Source organism: Lissotriton helveticus, chromosome 1_1 (assembly GCF_964261635.1).
Source record: "Lissotriton helveticus chromosome 1_1, aLisHel1.1, whole genome shotgun sequence".
NCBI classification, from domain to species: Eukaryota; Metazoa; Chordata; class Amphibia; order Caudata; family Salamandridae; genus Lissotriton; species Lissotriton helveticus.
The window spans coordinates 678,528,053-678,549,842 of record NC_136057.1 but is presented as its reverse complement, the minus strand read 5'-3'; the positions used below and the strand labels follow the sequence as shown (position 1 = coordinate 678,549,842).

Sequence of the window (21,790 nt, the reverse complement as noted above, 5' to 3'; positions counted from 1 at the left end):
CATAATGTGTTGTTTTCTTTGAGAGCGGATATGAAAATTGAGTTGGACCAAATGATAAAGGAGGGTGTAATTGAAGAGTTTGATGGGACGGAATGGTTGGCTCTGGTGGTTGCAGCAAGGAAAGGTAAAGGTGAACTAAGGCTGTGTGTAGACTTGAGAGAGTTGTACAAATATGTGGCGATTGACAAATATCCTATTCCCTAAAATAGCAGACATGTTGACGCCATGGTATTTTCATTTCTTGACCTTAAGTCAGCCTTTCACCTGATTGTGTTAGACGATGAATTCAAAAATTGTACAGAATTTGTTATGCCTTTTGGGGAATTGAGGTATTACAATATGCCGTTTGGACTGTTGTCAGTGGCATCGGTTTTTCACAAAGTGAAAGAGAAAGGTTTGAAGGACTTAGAGGGAACCAAAGTCAATCAAGACGACATGTTGATTTTTGGCTTTGATGAGGAAGAAGATGAAAAAACAGGTAAGACAGGTTCTCAAGAAGTTGGTTGAAGTGAATCTGACTTTCAAGGATGAGAAATGTCAATTCAGACAATCTCACACTGGATATCTAGGACATGAGGTTTCAATGGGAGAGCATAAGGCCGAAGATCCGCCCTGTTGATGTAATCAGGAGTTTCTCATCACCTACGAATAAGAAAAAACTTCTAAAGTTTCTGGGTATGGCAGAATATTCAACAAATTTGCGCCCAATTTTGCCATGGAGAGCAAAAGGATGAGGGTACTATTAAAGAGGGGTGTGGGGTTTGTATGGGACCAAAAATGTGAGCGAGAATTCAAGGTGATAAAAATGAGGTTTGCTGTGACATCCCAATCTGAAAAGCTTTGATGCTAATGTGAAATCAACCCTCATAACTGATGCTAGTGTGAAGGGATTGAGAGCTGTGTTGATTCAAGGTGAAGCAGAAGGTGAGAGGAAGATTATGTTTGCTTCACGTAGCCTAAAAGGGCCGGAGATGCCATAGTCAGTGATCAAGGCATTAGCCATTTATTGGGTGGTGAAGAAAATGAATACGATTCTCGGGGGCTGTGTTTTCACTGCGAAAACAGATCACAAACCACTGAGAGAGATCTTTTACAAGAAAGGTCTCTGGCAGGATCACTAAGCGAATGGTGGTACCTCAAGAGTGTAGATTTGGGGCTGCGGCTGGGACTGCAATACCGGGAGAAGGGAGACCCCCCCCTGGTTGGTTGAGACGAAGGAGCCGTCCTGGGGAAGGGCCCGCTCGTGTTTGTCAATCCTCTCTGGAGCGGGACAGTGTGAGGCCCATGACATCATCCCCGGGCTGGACGGATTGCCACCATGAGACCTAAGGATAACGCCACCACCCAGGCCAATAAATTGGACAAGTACGCGGTCCCTCTGGGACAGGCTCAAGCGGGGAATGCGACCGAAGACCAAGCAGGCCAGAAAGAGCCATCTTTGACTTCCATTATGGCGGCAATACAAACGTTAGGCACCAACCTTGAGATAAAAATGACAAGATCTCCATAGAGTTGAACCTCCTCAGAACGGATGTCGGCAAGACCACGGACAGAGCCAAGACTAACGAGTCTGCAATACGGGAGATTCAAACCCCCGCGAAAACGTTGGAACGGCGGGTGAGCGACCTAGTACACCAGCACCGGCAAATGGCCCTTAAGCTCGAGGACCAGGAAGGAAGGGCCCGCAGAAGCAACATCCGCGTGGTGGGAGTGCCGGAAGGAACGGAGGGGCCCAGCGTGGAGCTTTTCCTGGAAGACCTCATCACCACCCACCTGAAGTCTAAGCGACTCTCTAGCATCTTCACCGTGGAACGCGCCCACCATGAACCAGTCCCGAAACCCAAGCCAGGAGCGCCGCCCAGGACAATAATTGCAAAAATCCTGAACTTCAGGGACAGGGATGCTATACTCCAGGCGGCTAGACAGATGGGGGACTTGCAATATGAGAACGCTACTATCCGCTTCTTGCCAGATTTCACGCTTCAAGTCCAGCGGGAAAGGCGCTCCTTTGCGGGCGTGAAGGCAGCACTCCGAGACAAGAGACTTAAATATATGATGAAGTGTGGAGAAGTGTGGCTCAAGTGGTTGGAGCGGCAGACCCTGATGCAGAGGTCTGGCCCGGACCAGGGTTCAATTCCCCGCCTCGGCGGGTCTTGGGCTCAAAATTTCCCCGGACCTGACAATTCTCGCCTCGGTGCCTATTCTAATCATGGAGTCCCACTCTGCAACTCTGGGCAATAGCTTGCTTAATCTCCACGACGGCCCCTCGCAGCGGGATGCCTGGCTTTCACCTTGGGGATGCCCAGTAATGGGTTATCTCACAGGGGAATACCAGGACGGGTTCCCAAAGCAAGCGCTTAGAAACCGGTCGGTGATACTGCGCTATATAAATTAACTACATTTATGATGTTCTTCTCAGCCAAATTAAAAGTCATTGCGGGGGGCAAGTCCCTGTTTTTCACGATGCCATCAGAGGTGCAAGACTGGCTTGAGAGGGAGTCATCGCAGGCGCAGGCACGGACGGAGGGCGTAACCTGGAGGGGTGGCGGGGCGCCTCGCCGGGATCCACAGCTGGGAGGTCGGAAATTGATGTCCAGAGTCAGCGTTCCTGGCGGTCGAGGTCGGCTAGCCCTAAATGGGGATCCCTCAGAGACTAGGACGGTCGCCAGCGGCAGAAGATGTGGAGGTGGCCCTGACAAACTGTAATGTATAACGTACTGCAATGCTGAGACAATGGGCTGCTTCTAATTGCGTGGTGGCTAGGGGGGGAGAACTCCCAGCACAAATAGTACTGCGAGTGCCGGATGGTATGTGGCACCATAGGGAGACGGCCCACGGCATCTCCTTGGGGGGTCCCTGTGCAGTAATACTAGTGGTGGGACACGAGCAATTGAAAGTATGCACTAATGCGTTGGGAGTGTAATCTTGGGTACAGCAATGTTGTGTAATGGAGGGGACAGCCGTGGGCGGCGGCTGGAGCTGGGGCCGGCGCACTCTTCCCTTCCGGAGTTCTAGCGGGGGGGAGATTTCCTCACTCCTGGGTTGGGATTGGGCGAAAGGCGCTCTGCTAATTGGGGATGTGGGTAGTTCGAAACCTACGGAGCAGGGTAACAGGGTGGGAGGGTTGTAGGGGAGGGGGTGGTTGCACCTTTCTGGGGATGTTGGGGGCACAGTTGGAGGGACAGGGGTGGGGGGAGGCAGTTTGGGGGGTCTCACCGAGGTATGTTGGAGAAAATTAGACATGAACGAGAGAACTACGGGGACGGCGGGACACACACATATCTGAATTACCATGACGTGGGATATAAGTTTGAAGTTGGTCAGCTGGAATGTCAACGGGCTGGGGGACAAACTGAAGCAGAGTATAGTCTTACAGTTTTTGACGAGACACACCCCTGACGTTGTTCTCCTCCAGGAGACGCACTTGATGGGAAATACATGCTACACTCTTAATACGTGGGGGTACACCCTAGCGGCACATGCGGGCTTTACATCCGGATCAAGGGGAGTGGGTATCCTGTTACGACGCAATTTCCCAATTACTATTGATCATACAGAGGTGGATCCCCTAGGCAGCTTTGTCGCAATCGCAGGGAAATGGGAGGGCCGCCGGCTTAATCTGGTGGCAGTCTACATTCCGCCGGGCCTCCAAACACAGTCATATCAAGACTTGGGGAAACTGCTTCTGTCACTTCCTGAAGGACAACTCCTGGTGGGGGCGACTTTAACGCGGTGGTATCAGGGGAGCTGGACAGACACCCGGCCAGGGAAATTGGTATAGGACAACGGTGGCTCCCCAACCTTAGGGATGCGTGTGGTCTAGTTGATCTTTGGCGCCTCAAACACCCGACTCAGGAACAATATACCTTCTTCTCTGGCCCGCATCACACTTTCTCCCGAGTAGACTACTTGTTAGTACCAATGTACCAGGATGTAACGATCCACGAGGTCACCCATTTGGCACGAGGTATCTCGGACCACTCTCCACTATGGGCACACGTGACTGTGGGTGGCCACAAGGTGGGTTGTGTGGCACCAATCAATGCTTGGTACATTAAGGGAGAGGACATGAGAAAGAAACTGTCCCAGGTAATTAACAACTATTTCAAAGAAAATGAAGGCTCGGTGGATTCGCCATCGGTACTGTGGGAAGCTTTCAAGACGGTACTGAGGGGTGAGGCCCTGTCGGTCATAGCAGGTAACAGAAAGAAACGAGAATCCCAGACTGTAGCAGTAGAGATGGAACTCCTGGTGCTTGAAGACGCATCGCTGCACAGCGCTGACCCAGATGCGATACACCGTCTCCAACTCAAGACGGCGGAGTATAAGGCCCTCGTCACAGACGCGGCCAAATTCCTGGCGCGAAGTATGGAGGGCAGATTATATGACCAACGGGACCAAGCGGGCAAACACATAGCCTGGCTAGACAAAAAACAACAAGTGTCGAAGGTGGTTGCCGAACTCAAAACAGAGTCAGGGACCATTGCATCAGAACCGCGTGAGATAGTGAAGGAGTTTGCAGCTCGCTACCGCAGGGTCTATAGTTAGAAGTCGGAGCAATCAGAGGAAGAGTCGATGGCTTTCCTGAGCATCATTACTCTCCCCGCATTAATGGCTGAACAGCGGGAGACTCTTGAGGCACCAATAGGGACAGATGAATTGACACAAGCCATTCATGATCTCCGCTCAGGGAAAGCCCTTGGGCCTAACGGCCTGCCAGTGGAACTGTACAAGCTCAAACCCTGCAGCCTGGGAACACGCCTTCAGCGGATGTTTGAAGACAGCAGGGCGCAAGGAGTATTACCGGTAGACCAACGAATGGCCACGATTGTTGCTATTCCAAAAGAAGGAAAACCCAAGAACGCCTGTACCTCTTATAGGCCGATCTCGTTGCTCGTTGCTCAATGCTGAGCCTACAATCCTAGCCAAAGTACAGGCCAATAGACTTAAACCCGTCCTGCACGCACTAGTGCATCCAGACCAATCGGGCTTTATGCCACACTGCAACACGGCGCTTAATCTGCGCCGTCTGCATGGAGTGCTGGGTAGCTGCCTTCGGCTGCACGAGGACGCAGTAGTAGTGTCATTGGACACGGCAATGGCATTCGATACCTTGGAGTGGCAGTATATTTGGCCCGGAATTTGTGAGCTGGGTGCGTCTCTTATATACGGAACCGCGGGCACAAGTAGTAGTCAATAATAAGGTCTCAGACGTCTTTGAGTTGGAACGGGGGACTCGACAGGGGTGCCCCCTCTCGTCCCTTGCTTTTTGCCCTTTCTCTGGAGCCGCTCGTGGCCTGGATTCAGCAAACTTCTTCCCTGGCAGGGATACGATGGGCAGCAGATTGGGAGGATAGAATTTCGCTCTATGCGGATGACATCCTCCTCTATCTTACTAAACCGGGTGAATCCATTGTGAGGGCGTTGGATATCTTCACTAAATTTGGTGAATATTCCGGTTACAGTATTAACTGGGGTAAATCCCTTCTGTATGTCCTTCAGGGTGACCCCCCCCCCACTTCTCGGAGAATGCCCGATCCAAATAGCTGAAGAGGGCTTCACATATTTGGGGGGTTTTATCACTCAGGACCGGACCCTCAGATACGAGATGAACCTTCTGCCGTCCCTACAGCCTACAGCGGCTCCAAAGGGACTCGGCCACATGGAAAACCCTCCCTTTGTCCCTGCTGGCAGCGCTGTTAAAAATGATGGCGCTGCCAAGATTCCTTTATGCCCTCAAAAATTACCCAGTCTTGGTGCCCCAGAGATACTTTGCTGCTATTGCGACAACTCAGCGGGACCTCCTCTGGAATGGCCTGCCCCGTATATCGCTGCAAAAACTGACACAGGGCTGGTTTGACGGGGGTATAGCACTTCCCGATATTAGGAAATATTATTGGGCGGCGCACCTCTCGGCCATCAACCAGGGCCCGTACTGTGCGGGGAATGACCCGGGATACGAGATGTATAGGTGGCTCCTGCCGGGGGGCAACTACGAAGTTGCCCTTTACTCATGGCCGGGTAGATATCGTCTCATGGGCCCCACCAAACACTCGGTCCAACTCTGGCACATTGCGCAGAAGAAACTGGGGTGGGCAGGGAAACTTACCCTAGCAAAGCCGCTCTGGGCCTCAGAACGACTCGGCTCTCTTCGACGAACCAAAGGGTTTCGGAACTGGGACCTGATTGGGATTTCGCAAGTTAAAGATCTATGGGGCCCGACTGGGGTAGTATCATTTGGCACTCTACAGCAAACATATGATCCGGCCCAGACAGAACACTTTAGCTACTTGCAAGTCAGACATGCACTCCAGACTAACATCCCTCCGGGGGACCCGACCCCCAGAGTCCTCACCTCTGGAGGACAGGCTGCTAGATGGCTCCCTCCCGGAGAAAGCCATCTCCCTAACGTATAACAAACTCATAAACCACACTCCAGACCTGCTGAGGGCCCTAGGGGGAAAGTGGGAGGTGGATGGACTCGTAATTGATGATGAGGAGTGGAGTGAAGCACCTTCATCCCCCGGAGAGATAGCAATAGCTGCCAAACTACGCCTTATCCAATTGAAAATCCTGCACCGAGTTTATATGTCTGGTACGAGGTTGGTTCTGATGGGCCGTAGTGAGGATGGGCTCTGCCGCAGAGGGTGTGGGGAGCTTGGCACCTTCCTGCACATAATATGGGAATGTCGGGAGATACAGGCCTACTGGTCCCGGGTGTTGCACTGTATAAGTGAGGTGTGGGGAGTGGAGCTGCGACCTTAGGCGAAGAGGTGTCTCCTCAATATATGGGAGCCCTCGGACCTTTCACCTAAAGGGAAAATGCGGGTCACACTAGGTCTAGCAATCGATAAACGAAATATTGCGCGACTGTGGGGGGCGAAGGCACCACCTACTTTGGCTCCTGGAAAAAGGATATGGACTGGAGCATGATCCAGGAGAAGACAGTGTATGTGGCTCGGAGGTGCCCGCGGAAATGGGTGGCAATATGGTCTAAATGGAACGAATATAGAGGGAATATTTGTGAACCTCCCTGTATTGCACGTGACGAAGAGCTGACCAATCTGTAAACATGGTAACTGCTATTTATCCTGAGTTTTGAATGTGACCTTGATGAAGCTGTAACCTAGATGATTCTCGAAAGTAGCTGTATGTTCTCTGCATGCCTTGGACGTGACCCCCGTGTTTGCTTTAACTTGAGCTTGTTTTTTTGCAAATAAAAGGAGTTATAAAAAAAAGAGTGTAGATTTGTAGTGGAGTATATTCCAGGAGCAAGAATTGTGGTAGTAGATTCATTATCTAGGTTGGTTACATAAAAGAATAAGGAGTGCAAGCCTGGAGGTTTCTCATGGTGGCAAGTCCGAAAATTCCAATTTAAAGTCGTAATATGCACAAGCAAAGATCTGAAGATTACTTTCTGTAGGACAGCAGTTGACCTTGTGTCATCACAGAACCTTTTGAGATTCTTCTTCAGATGTTTTCTTGTGCTTACTACAACTTTAAATTGGAATTTACATACTTGACGCCCTGAAAACCCCCAAGACCTGCACCCCAGGAAGGGGCTAAATACGTGTTAGCTGTTTATGTTCTACATACTTTGGTTCACAGCTTGGAAACCCTGTTCATCTACAAAATTAAAAACACCTTTCTCAATCCAAGACTGTCTGTATATGCTTGCATTTCTTCACTGTTTTAGCATTATGGTAGGAGTCTACCATTTGCTCTATTGGTGCGTATAATCATTTATATCCGTCTCTGTCTTATGGTTGTTTCAGCACACCTATTTTACACTAGAATGACGATGGTTACATTAAAATGCTTATTGAAAACATCCCCACTATTTATTCTGTGTATCTCTCCGAGACAAAGTGGGCATGAGTGCCAGAGCGAAAAGTACTGTACTGTTTCCACGATCCCTGATGGGACAGAGTTGTCATGTTCGATAGTTGCCAAGAACTATTCTCTCCTTGGTAAAGGGAGTCCATAGTGGCACTAAGAGCAAGCTGGTTTACAGGCGAACATACCCGGTGGGGGTGTCTGGAATCTATCTGGACACCAATCCCACAGTCTATGTTGTCTAAACGCGCAGATCCTATATAGATTTATAGGAACTACATGATAAGGGTGTCTAAAGAAACCATCCAGCTTGCCAACAGTTGTGGATTGGAGTGGAAAGGAGAAGTATGTAAGAAAATTGAGGTTTATTGTTTGACTCCACACTCTGTTACAGGGAAAATTCCTTTTGAATTTTTCAAAGGGATGCAGCCAAACAGTGTGATGTCTTCCTCTTGGTTGAATGTGAAGTGCGAGGAGAAGGGTGGAAAGAGGGAGAATTGCAGGGAGAAAGTAGTGAGGAAAATGGATGACAGAAACATGTAGTTTGGCGGTAAAAGAAGAGTGAAAGTCACAAGAGTGCAAATTGGTGACTGACTGAAAATCAGAAAACTGGGTAGTGGTCAGGATGCAAAGTTTTTCAATCCGATAAGAGTGATAAAATTGTTCTCTGCAGTCTCAAGAGTGAGGATTTTGTATAGTGTGGTTGTGGTAAGAGATGGTAAAAGAATGGAGACCTTAGGTAGTGGGAATGATGAAATTGGAAAGGATGGCATGAGAAGGAGTCAAAGAGTCGTAAAGGTACCTAAATATTTAGAATATTATAGTAGGAAATTGAGAAGGTCTTCTCACAATCTTCAGGTATTGGTGTAGTGTCATCTCCTGAATATAATTCCTGAAAAATCCTCTGTATCCTTGTAAATTGTATCTATTGTACTGCATAGCATGTATTTCAGTTTGCTTGTATCATTTAGTTGCTCCCCAGCCCGTTTATGATGTATGTTCTTGTTTAAGCTTTAGTCATGTAAACATATAAGGCCATGGGGTGTGGGAGCTGGTTGTTGTTTGTATAAGATGGGAGTGTGTGGTATCTTGTTTAATGGAATGGTGGAAGTGTCACATTCTTATGGAATTATGCTACGCTAGGGATGTTCCTTAAGAGAATGCTTAGGTTTGAATATTAGAAGCTTGGAGCAGCTTTAAGAGAGATGGTCGGGATGATTCTCCTTATTTTGAACCCTACAATTTCGTGAAGAATATCCTTTGTAGAAAAGTACAACCATTTCTACACCACCTTTAGTTAAGCAGCAAACCTCTATTTCTGTTTGTTGCTTTTATTGCCAAGAGATAAAGTACAAAATCCCTTTAGACTTATTCTCAACAAAAAAAATGTTAATGATAATGGTGTGGCTGAGTTCCTCATATAACAGTTAATGTGTAAAATACAAGATGGAGCTGAAGCCTGGCAATATGTTGTTTAGTTATTAAGGATCTCAGGTTCCGAAGACCTCACACGGGACAACTGTATTCCCCACCTTTGTTATTTCCAGTTCTCCTCCGGTCAAGGCTCCCCCTTGTTATTTATTCCCTCAGTTTCTTATTGTTCTTTTTGGTAAATTCAGTATCCTACATACTGCTTGTCTCCTCAGCTTGTTACCCATCAGTCTTGTGGCATCCTGGAGTTCCTACTTGAAATCCGGTTTGTCAGGAGGTAATTATTATGACACCTGTCATTAAAATGGTTGTCCCCGGGGCCTGTGAAGTCCTTGATATCTTCCACTTACTAAGACTGATTCTCTCTGAGAAGACCCCAGGAAACTGCGATTTCGTGATCAACGCAAAAAATCGCAAAACTGACTTTTACAAAAGTGCAAACAAAAATTGCCACTGTAAATAAACTGAGGCCGATCCTCCTTTTATTAGCACTGCTCTGTGCTGCGACAATAAAAGAAGGGTGAGCAACAGGCGGCAGAGGTGTTGTTTCTCTGTCGTCTGCTTTTGAAATGCACAAGCCCTCCTCCTGTACTATCATGCCCCGACCCCCAATAACACCAGGACACTCATGGCCCCTTCTCCCCACCCCAGTTGCACGCCCAAGTCTCCAGTGTACCCTCCACTCCATTTGCCCCCTAATGCCCTGTGCAACTTAAGAATAGAGGTTGTCTGATGCCAGAGAGGGCAGTTTTCAAATTTAGAAATGCACTCTCTGGCATCAGACACCATCCTGTTCTGAGGTGCAAGGTCACAGAATGTGACTGATCTAGGTCTCCAGTAGTGACCTAGCGGTATTTTTGTGACAAGCACATGTTCTGCCTGTCGTTTGTATGTGTGGCCATCACCCCCACAGACTCCCTTTCCTTTGGATCAGACTTTGTCTACATCAGTTGTTTATGTGCCACAATACTTAACTGAGTTGACGTTCAGAAATCTGCATAAGAGGCCTTGGGAAAAACTAAAGATGCTTAAGCATTTTATGCTGATCCTAAGAGAAATCCAACACCTCATTTTATTGTACGAGAAAAAGTAAGATTACTCACAAGAAAGTGGATTTTAAAAAATCTTGTGAGCTGCAACCTACATTTGAGGGTCCCATTTGTGATTGATCAGATTATAAATCCAGTTAATGTTAGATTTTAAATCGTCTCAGTGTATGAAAAGTCGATCAGTGTGTCATGTATCCTTGTTGAAACCTTATCCTGCAAAAGCATGGCCTGTTTCCCATTATATGCCCGTCAAATTGAATCTGGAAAATCAATAAGAGGCACATAAGAATATAGATAGAACAAAAAAATGTATTATCTGGAATATTTGAAGGGATTTGATCCTGAGTAGTGATCTGGGAACTTGCTTCAAATCTCCATGTGCCATGTTACCTGTGAGACTTTTATATATTACATCATTAAAACCAGGAGCCTCACTTCCAAGATGGTGGCCTTTCGGCGAGCACACTGTCAGAAAATGGAGCTGAAGATGCTGTATACTTACTGTTCAGTGTGGCTTAGCTAAGAGAAGCAGTACTTCAAAACCCTCTCACACTAATGGCCTGATTACGACTTTGGCGCAGTGGTGACGGAGCAATGCCGCCTCTGCTGCTCTAAAGCTGTGCAAGCACCGCCGACCATATTACGAGTTGCAAATGTGCAACTCGTAATACGGTTGGTGTTTTCTTTGGCCTTGCCCATGGTGGTGCCGTGACAACAGGTACCGCAATGGGAACGGCCAAACGTTCCAGCAAGGGCATGGACAGTGAAGTCCATGCCGTGTTGAAACTGAGGGGAATACAGACAGGGGGGCACAAAATGTGCCCCCATGAATTAATGTATCCCCATTCCATGGGGGGCATGGGGACCTTGTAGGGCCTCCTTTGTTCTTGCACCACCAGCTTTTTCATGGCAGGGCTCCGCCATGAAAAGGCTGGCGGTGCAAGAACTCAAAATATGCTGAGTGAGACTGCCCCAGTCTCTGCTCAGCATAATGCGTTGTGGTGCTCCTGAGCCACCGTCAGGGAACAACCGTTCCCTGGCGCAGCAGGAGGTCCACCACCAATACGCCTTTGTAAGTCGTACTCGGCTAAACAGTAATCGGCAAAACGCCATTGCGAATCAGGCCCTAAGTTCCTTTCAGCAAAGGAAAGGCTGGTGTCACCGCTGTCTGGACCAAAGCTACACATGCATGGAAAAGACATTAAATGACAGCAGGCTGCCATTGAACTATGATTCCCAGGAGGCAACAAAAGTTTGCTTATGCTGGAGAGCTGTCAGCCATCTTGGACTAACAAGTATAACTAATGCTTTGTTCAGCGCCTTTATTAGGCAATCATGATACTTCGTTGCTGCTTTCAGAAGCTTGCTGCGTAGATCTAATAATTTCCCTATTGCTTCCTCTGGAATGGTTTTGCTGGACAATGGGAATACCGGGAAATATTTGGAAAAGCTGTGTGGTTAATGAAAGTTAACTTTTAACTATTTTCTGGAACATTTTCCTGAATTTGTCTAAGACTGGTGTTTGTTACATTATACTAAGGGTTATCTTGGGACGGAACAGGAAAGATATTAGAGTGGACTATTTTGCATATATATATATATATTTATTACCTGGGGGGGCTCCAGTAGGTACGTATAGTTAGGACCTTGTTTCTATTCAAAAAGCGTTTTTTCTTTTGGCAGTATATTTGGCACTATTTGACGAATCTTCGCAACATTTTCAAAACTAATAGGGCACTTCGGTAAGCTCCTGTCTTGAAAGTTTCGGGGTGATTCATCAAGCGGGGGCCGAGAAAAAAAGGAGGTCCCAAAACTCATTTTCTCCATGTTAATTTCCATAGGAAAATGTTGTCGCAGCTACAGACCGAACTGCTGAACGGAAGTACACCAAATTTAGCAGAGAGATAGCTCTTTGTCCAGAGTGCACTCTTTGCTTTAAATGGTGTAAATCCGTTCAGTAGTTCCTGGGTAATTCAAAAATAAAAATGATATATCTGGTGACCGCGGTGGATCTGCGAACCCTCCCGATCATGAGCTTGTCTCTGATTGGCTGCCAACACTTCAAACTGCAGCCATCTTGTTACTCGGTTGAACAAGAAAAAAGGTTGAATATTAAGAAAAGGGGGCAGGGTAGAAACCCCCTGTCCCCCTTGGCCTGCTCAGGGGGTCCCCGGGACCACCACCTCCGAAGGGCTACGTTCAAGTTGGCCCTGGGCGCCGCCACCCCTCAGGGCTGGCTCCAGCAATGTCCTGGGGTGCCTACCCCTGGGACATTGCAGTTTGCAGGGCGGGAGCAAACTTCTGCTTTGCTTCATGGAAGCGAGAGCGGGAAACCTGCTCTGGTTTCCATGAAGCTAAGAAGATTTGCTTTTGGGCAAAGGGAGCTGCATGTTTGCAGCTCCCTTTGTCCAAAAGCAATGCCGGCACCAACAGCAGGCGGATAGCCGGCAGAGACAGCGGGGCATTGGGGCTCTCCCCGCCGGCGCGAGGCCAGTCACCAGTGGATAAGGTCCCAGGTGCCAAAAGTGGCCCAGGGAAGGAGGGTCACGTGCACTCCTCCCGTAATTAAATATGGAGATTTTTTTTAAAGAGGCAAAGCTCTAGGGGTTGGGCCAAAATCAGGTTCGGGAGGGGGGCCTTCCCAATTCATAAAAAAATATATACATCTCAGGCCCTGAGGGATGGGGTTCCCAGGGCCCAAAAAATATTAAGAGAAGGGGGGGGCACACAGCCCCCCTTGAGGATTGAGTCCCCTTGAATCCTAAGGGTCCTTAGGGGCAAACTAGCCCACCAGGTACCACCAGTAAGCCCCACACAGTGGGATTGCTGAGAGGTAGACCGAGGCCACACCCCTTTTTACACCACTCTGCAAACGCGCCTCTTGGAGCATTGCTGGTGGGGAGATGAGGTCCTCTTGTGTCCTCAGGACTAAAGTGGACTTCATCCCCCGAGCAGCAGTGCGCCAGGAAACGCGTTTGCAGAGTGGTGTAAAAAGGGTGTGTGGCCTTGGACAACTCTCAGCAATCTAGCTGTGTGGGGCTTACTAGAGATAACGGGAGGGCTAGTTGGCCTCCAGTGACCCTCAGGAGGCAAGGTACTTTATCTCCCAACCAAGAGCGCGCCAGGAGGTGCGTTTGCAGAGTGGTGGGGAAAGGGGGCGTGGCCTGTGTCCACGTCTCAGCAATCCCCCTATCTGGGGCTTACTGGAGGAGTCAGGTAGGCTAGTCGGCACCTAACGACCTCCAGCAGCAAAAGGGACTTTAATCCCTATCCAAGAGCGCACCAGGGAGCGTGTTTGCAGAGTGGTGGGCAAAGGGGGCATGGCCTGCATTGAGAGCTTACCAGTGCTGCTGTGTGGGACTTACTGGAGGTAATAGGAGGGGTAGTTGGCCCCCAAGGTTGTCCTTGGGGGCCAACTACCTCTCCTGTTACCTTCAGTAAGTCCCACACAGTGGTATTGCTAAGAGGTCTTCGGAGTCCATGCCCCATGTTGTCCACCACTCTGCAAACTCACCTCCTGACACACTACGGGTTGGGGGATGGCGTCCGCTTTACTTTTGAGGGACTTTGGGGGCCAAGACGCCCTCCTGGTACCTCCTGTAAGCCCTACGCAGCGGAATTCCTGAGCACTGGTCGGAGGCCCAGCCCCCTTTCTGCACCTCTCTGCAAACGCAACTACTATGTTATAGTTAGAAATTAGCACTTAAAAAACCTTAGCAATTCAATGAAAAAAACATAGGTTTCAGGGACGTTATAGTTAGTAATTAACATTTTAAAAACGTTTGAAATCCAGTGAAAAAAACCACAGGTTCTCGGTGACGTTATTAGTTACAAATTAGCATTTAAAAAAACATAGATATTTACTGAACAAACTATAGGTTTCAGGGACGTTATAGTTAGAAATTAGCATTTAAAAAACCTTTGAAATTCACTGAAAAAAACACAGGTTTCAGGGACGTTATAATTAGTTGGACATTTCACTCATACAAAACCAGACAAATTCAGCTGTTATAACTCTAACGGACGAATTTCTCTGGTTTTGTACGAGTGAAATATCCAACTAACTATAACGTACCTGAAACCTGTGTTTTATTTCAGTTAATTTCAAAGGTTTTTTAAATGCCTATTACTAACTATAACGTCCCTGAAACCCGAGTTTTTTTCAGTGGATTTCTAAGGTTTGTTAAATGCTAATTTCTAACTATAACGTCCCTGAAACCATGGTTTTTCAGTAAAAAAGAAAAATATATATATATATATATATATATTCTTCTGCTTAGACTGTATCCCTAATGGCATCAGGGGGGGAGACAAGCAGAAGAGGTTACGACGTTTGGAGTCGAGATACATTATCAAACTCCAAACTAAATCACCAAAGGGCTTAAACGCTGGGGAAGAGCTGATAACTCACCTGTAACTTGTACATATGTATATATATTTCTGAACTATCTTGTGCTGTGTCTTTTAAAAAAATTAAAGAAATGAATCTTTTTTGGGGGAATAGGGTCTATGAGTTCTAAAAATGAAATAGTATACTAATTTAGAGTAACGTTTTAGAATACGTGTGTGCATAATTAAAAGCACCTCGCTTAATATAGCAAATGTATATAATTGACATCAATTAATAGAGGTGGTTTTTCCAAGAACTAACATCTGCCCATCCAGGGCTCAATAACTACAAACAAAAGTTTCTCTAAAAAATATGAGATTTTTTATTGTAAATATTGGAATCATGTTGTTACAGAGATTTACCTAATATGAATTATCAAAGAATATAAGTTGAATGCTACATTTATCTGAAGAAAGTGTATGAAATCGTTCTGTTGTTTCTTTGCACATTCCAATATGGCGACTGCAATTGGAATGAAATTAGTCCTTCCCGTACTTCGATGACTACGTTTTGTCAATATCAATGGCCGCCTTGCTGACGCCAGCCGACACTGACGAAAGCTAAGGCTGAAACGCGTCTGTTGAATTGTTGCGTAAATAAATCCGTATTGGGATTAAACCTAACTGGAGTGCTGGTCTTTCCTGTCTTTGGCAGCGGAGCTTTGTGTATATATATATATATATATATATACATCAGGAAGAATCAGGAAGAATCCTGACATTCGCAAAGAAATTCGATAAGGCACGTTCTTCATTACTAAGGGACAAGGCACTTGGAATGGCAGACAAAGACAGATGGCAATCTGGCACCAGCCTGAGTTCTGACGCAAGTTCAACTGATGTAAATATGCAAGACAACTCCAATGTAACGGCTTTTTCCGACGAGATGCGCCTCGTGATGGAGGCCAACGAACAATCTATAAGAGGGAGAACCCGATATCAAGGCCGAGGAGGCAAGGTAAAAGCAAGAAACAACGGCAGCGGCGCAACAGGCTCAGGAATTACTGGAGTGGGAAACACAAGCCAGACACTGAAGAACAAGTAATGGATGCACAGACTACAGAATTAACGGTAATGAACTTATCAAAGAGACAATTGACTGATAATGAGGAAAAGGTCCTTAGGTTAGGATTAACATTCTGTCCTGACCTTCAATTTGATTACACGCAGACCCGTATAGATATGTACATGTTTGTGAGAAAACTTAAATTGCATAAAATACACTCGCATAAGAAAAATGACCTTGAATCAACTAGTAGTACTGCTGCAACTTTGAACCAGAATATGGAATTGCAAAATCTCTTAGACACTCTCCATGAGGAAGGTAGGGTAGATCTGACACAATCCCAGGTCCCTGCCATCCAAGAGTGCACTGAACCTGCCCCCACACCTGATGCATTGTTAACCACTAACCTAGAATCTAATATTACCACTGTGACCACACCGTTCAGACCCAAATCGAGATACAGACCTCAGTTACCAAGGGATAACATAGACCTATTCCATGACCTTGTCAACAGTGACATGTTAAAACTTTTAAACAAACCTTTGGGTAAACAAAATATCACGCCAGAAATGAGGGCGGCATTAATTGAATTAAAGAACGACGATTCAATCGTCATTAAGCCCTCAGATAAGGGAGGGAATGTGGTTTTGTGGGATAAGAAAATGTATATCACATAGGCCATGCGGCAACTATCTGACACCACGTGTTATACCAGAGTGGACCACACCTATTTGAATAAGTTACAGAATAGGGTACACCAAAATATCTACGACTGGGAGAAGGAGAAACTATTGAGTTGGGATGAGACCAAATTCCTAATCATTGAAAATCCCACTACTCCCACATTCTACCTACTACCAAAGGTTCACAAGAATCAGACACAACCACCTGGAAGACCTATTGTGTCCTCCATCAATAGTCTTTTAGAAAATGTTTCACATTATGTCGATTACTTTCTCAAGTACTATGTCAAGGATCTGACCTCCCACCTAGAAGACACTAAAGACTTCCTACAAAAAGTAGAGAATATTAATTGGGAATCTCACTTCTGGCTTGTATGTTTAGACGTAGAAAGTCTATATACATCTATTCGACATAGGGATGGCCTGAAGGCTTGCGAATACTTTCTGAAAACAAGGAGTAGGCATTTGGAAGCACACTCAAGAATGCTACTTCAAATGATTGAACTGTGTCTAGAAGAGAATGTTTTTTTGTTTAATGGGTCATTATTCAAACAAATCCAGGGCACTTCTATGGGCACCTGCTTTGCCCCCAGCTACGCCAACCTTTTGGTAGGCTGGTGGGAGGAGCAGGTGCTCAGGAGTGACGACCTGGAACATTGGACTACCTGCGTAAATGTTTGGCTGCGCTATATTGATGATGTTTTTTTTTGTGTGGGAGGGAAATGAACATGAGCTACTGAAATTTGAGGATGCACTTAACTCAAATCGTTTGAACCTGAAATTCACTATGCAATATAGCCACAAAACCATTGACTTTCTGGACATCAAACTGAATATCAAAGACAACAAGATTGAGACCGAGATTTTTAGGAAAGAAACAGCCGGAAATTCCGTGCTCCACTCTAAAAGCTGTCACCCTCCTAGTTTCAGATGGGCAATCCCTTTTGGCGAGTTTTTACGCGCCAGGAGAAATTGCAGCACCAATGAAACATACCTGAAGCACAAAAAGACAATGCATGAAAGGTTCACTATGAGAGGTTACCACCCCAACATGCTCAAAAAGGGTGAAGAAAGAGTGGCCCTCATAGACCGGAAGGATGCACTATTTAGAAACTCAACTGCCAGGCAACTACCTCTCAAACCTCCTATAAGACTAATAACCACCTACAACACTCAATCCTCCGCATTCAGCCAGATAATACGAAAGAGGTGGGACATCCTTTTACAGGACAAGGTGTTAAAAGAAAGATTAGACCCACACCCCTCTATAACTTACAGAAAAGGCAGATCCATCAAAGACCTGATAGTGCAGAGTCACTTAGAAAAGAGAAAAATATGGCTGACAGCGAAGGGCGGATTTTTTAAGTGTGGAAAATGTAAGGCATGCAGCTATAGTACCAATGTAAGGGAAGTTGAACTCAAGAGAGTGAGGAAGAAATGGAAAATCAACAAAAACATTCAATGTACCACTGATTATGTTATCTATGTAGTAACTTGCCCGTGTGGCAAATGGTACATCGGTTCAACTACTTTCCCTGTGAAAAAACGAATCTTAGAACATTGGCGTGCGATCACGAACAAGGATTTCGCTTACAGCACGGCCAAACATTTTCATCAGTATCATGATGGAGACTGGACCAAGGCGAAATTCTTCGCTCCTGATTCAATCCCCAAACATGTCAGAGGAGGTGACCGCTTGACAGCACTACGCAGAGCAGAATCCAAATTTATCCTACAAGCAGGCTGTATCGTACCATTTGGGATGAACATCGATGAGGAGATGTATGTACATTTATAAATTATCAAACCGTGAGCTTCCTAAACCCCCTTCTTGATACTCAGATTCCATGACAAATATCTGATTTTTAAACCCTTTTTCTTTTTTATAAGAGTTGTTTTATTAATTGTGTTGTTCTGTGGGTGTGCCGTTAAGCATTGTCGTATTGAGTTCCTGGGGAGACTAGACAGTTTGGATTAAGTGAATGAGGACATGGTACAAATATGTGATTATCTTCTATAACAATATATCTGTCAAACTGCTTTGAATTAATTATTTTTCTTTCCATTTTTTTCCCTTCTCTTTAGAAACAAGTTGTCCTGAAAGGAGTTATATACCACAATTGGTGAATACTGTTACGAGCACCATCACTCCATGAAAGACTATAAATTATGATTAAGAGCACGGGATTGAACATTTTGGGAAGTTAGCAATTTGATTTACACAAACACGATTTATTGACTAGATAGAGATTATAGTTACCCTTTGATTTCCTCATAGTTGTGATTTAAATGTCACTAGACATAGGGCATGAAGACTACTAAACATAGATGGACATAACTGGGAAATAATAATGATTAAGTAGATATTACTGATTCTTTGATTAGGGGTACTTGACCCAATCCACTTGGTTATTCCCGTAGAGTATTCTCCATCTCTTTTCCTTTTATTTCTTGCCAGCCCTACTTACATATCTATTGCATACTTTCTCTTATCTATGACTACCCCCTCTTATCCCCCATTCTTTTAAATCTTTGATGTCTCTTCCTTCCAAATAGGTCTCCGCTATAATGCACAAATTGGGTACTATACCCTCATGCGTTTTTTGCGTTCTCTCTGAGTCACATTTCTAGCTAAATGCTTGTTTGGCCTCTAACAGAACACTTGGGAAATGTGCACTATTTATTTCCTTTTGAATAACCCTTTTTTTAAAGGTCTTGCACTGACTCAGCCTCCGTGTGATGTTTGTAAACACGGATGCTGTTTTCCCTTTCTATTGTTTTCAATCACTATAAATATCAAGTTAAAAAAATGGTGGTCATGTGACCAAGAGCCCGTGAGCTCGAAACGCGTCTGTTTATGCCCAAATAAACAAACTTTCCGGTACTTGGATGGTGTGGCTTGTCGTCCTTTTGCTTGGATTTCGAGAGGAAAACCGTGGAGATATATATATATATATATTTATATATATGAATATATATTTATGAGCGAAAACCTCCTCCCGAAGAATGAAGCAGGACCCAGAGGGGAGCAGGTAAAGCAGACTTTATTGTTCTGTAACAGTTCTAGTGGCGGCAGATGCATTTCGGCGTAATGTGCCTTCCTCAGTGCCCAACACCAACTGCAACCGACTCCGTTTCTCCTGCTGCCTCGAAGGTTATAGGCGTAGGGCCGCTCCTCCCCCAGTCAATGTCGCACACCTGTGGAAGTTCATCGGAATGGTCAGAACTACCACTCCCAGGATGCAACATGTTCATAGCAACCCAGGCCGGTGTAATGGGGGGAGTGTGGAGCTGATTCTCTGCTGCGGACCACAGGGCAGGACGCGATATATACAAATGCGATGGTAACCCAAGTAGAGTCGCACACGAGCTGGGATGGAAGGTTACCAGCCTTCGTTCACGGTTTAAGAAACAGTTAGCAAAGTGCGCCTACAAATTAAAGGAAAAGAAATCCGAACACTTCAACTCCCACAATGCTCACGCACTGACTCATCGGAGCTGCCCCATTGTGGGCGTGTCGTTGTGCATATTAAATGGAGGAGAATGGTCGCCAAAGCACGTACCTTACGCGAAAGCCTCTGAAGAAGAGAAGACTCGAAATGCATCAGGCTGCAGTAAGGCTGTTTATAATCAACTGGCATGCTGAACTGAGTCCATACTGTGAAGGAAGGCTGGTAACCTTCCATCCCAGCTCGTGTGCAACTCTACTTGGGTTACTATCGCATTTGGATAAATAGGCGGCGGCCCAGCCGCCGAGCAACGCTCCACCCCAGAACTAAAGGGGGCCACGAGGATTGGATTCACCACCCTCAATGTGGAGCTGGGATGCTGGATGAGGACCCTTTTCACAGCCGGGGCTCATTCAGAGCTTTTAAGAAACAGTTAGCAAAGTGTGCCTACAAATTAAAGGAAAAGAATTCCAACACTTCAACTCCCACAATGCTCACGCATTGACTCATCGGAGCTGCCCCATTGTGGGCGTGTCATTGTGCATATTAAATGGAGGAGAATGGTCGCCAAAGCACGTACCTTACGCGAAAGCCTCTGAAGAAGAGAAGACTCGAAATGCATCAGGCTGCAGTAAGGCTGTTTATAATCAACTGGCATGCTGAACTGAGTCCATACCGTGAAGGAAGGCTGGTAACCTTCCATCCCAGCTCGTGTGCAACTCTACGTGGGTTACAATCGCATTTGGATAAATAGGCGGCGGCCCAGCCGCCGAGCAACGCTCCACCCCAGAACTAAAGGGGGCCACGAGGATTGGATTCACCACCCTCAACGTGGAGCTGGGATGCTGGATGAGGACCCTTTTCAGAGCCGGGGCTCATTCAGAGCTTTTAGGAAACAGTTAGCAAAGTGTGCCTACAAATTAAAGGAAAAGAATTCCAACACTTCAACTCCCACAATGCTCACGCATTGACTCATCGGAGCTGCCCCATTGTGGGCGTGTCATTGTGCATATTAAATGGAGGAGAATGGTCGCCAAAGCACGTAACTTACGCGAAAGCCTCTGAAGAAGAGAAGACTTGAAATGCATCAGGCTGCAGTAAGGCTGTTTATAATCAACTGGCATGCTGGACTGAGTCCATACCGTGAAGGAAGGCTGGTAACCTTCCATCCCAGCTCGTGTGCAACTCTACTTGAGTTACCATCGCATTTGGATAAGTAGGCGGCGGCCCAGCCGCCGAGCAACGCTCCACCCCAGAACTAAAGGGGGCCACGAGGATTGGATTCACCACCCTCAATGTGGAGCTGGGATGCTGGATGAGGACCCTTTTCACAGCCGGGGCTCATTCAGAGCTTTTAAGAAACAGTTAGCAAAGTGTGCCTACAAATTATTATTATTATTATTATTATAATTAATTGGGTTTTGTAGAGCGCGTAGTAACCCGTAAGCATCCCAGCGCTGAACCAAGACAGTCGAGAGAGAGGTGAGCCCGAGAGAAAAGGGGAATCAAGGGAAGAGGTGCGTTTTGAGCATTTTCCTAAAACGGAGGTGATCTGATTCCATCCTTAGTTTGCGGGGGAGGGAGTTCCAAAGGCTTGCTGTGTTCACTGAGAATCGACGTCCGCCTGTGCGGGCCTTTTTCACTCTGTGAACTGTGATGAGGTGTTCGTGATCTGAGCGGAGGGATCTTGTTGCTTTGTAGGGCGTGATTAAGTTTTTGAGAATGGGGGGGCCTTTGTCCTGTAAGAGTTTATGAGCCAGGCAGAGCGCTTTAAACTTGACTCTTTCTCTTACTGGGAGCCAATGAAGGAGCTTCAGGGCTGGTTTTGCTGAAGATCTGGCCGGGGTGTTGGTCAGAAGCCTGGCCGCGGAGTTTTGGATCCTTTGCAGTTTGTTAAATGTGGATTCGGGGGCTCCTAGGTAGATGGCATTGCTGTAGTCCAGCCTA

The 21,790-nt window shown here is 46.3% G+C and overlaps 2 protein-coding genes and 1 long non-coding RNA gene across 3 annotated transcripts in view; 2 read left to right on the top strand and 1 right to left on the bottom strand.

The window, feature by feature from the left end:
- The window catches only part of HSPA14 (heat shock protein family A (Hsp70) member 14), a 440,582-nt gene that overhangs the window by 102,853 nt on the left and 315,939 nt on the right, over positions 1–21,790 (top strand). The gene's annotated exons all lie outside the window — the stretch shown is intronic.
- The window catches only part of CDNF (cerebral dopamine neurotrophic factor), a 149,707-nt gene that overhangs the window by 48,761 nt on the left and 79,156 nt on the right, over positions 1–21,790 (bottom strand). The gene's annotated exons all lie outside the window — the stretch shown is intronic.
- On the top strand, positions 15,387–19,278 carry LOC144770488 (uncharacterized). Its single transcript, XR_013598909.1, has 2 exons — positions 15,387–15,776; positions 18,480–19,278. It is a non-coding gene; the product is annotated as an uncharacterized LOC144770488 (long non-coding RNA).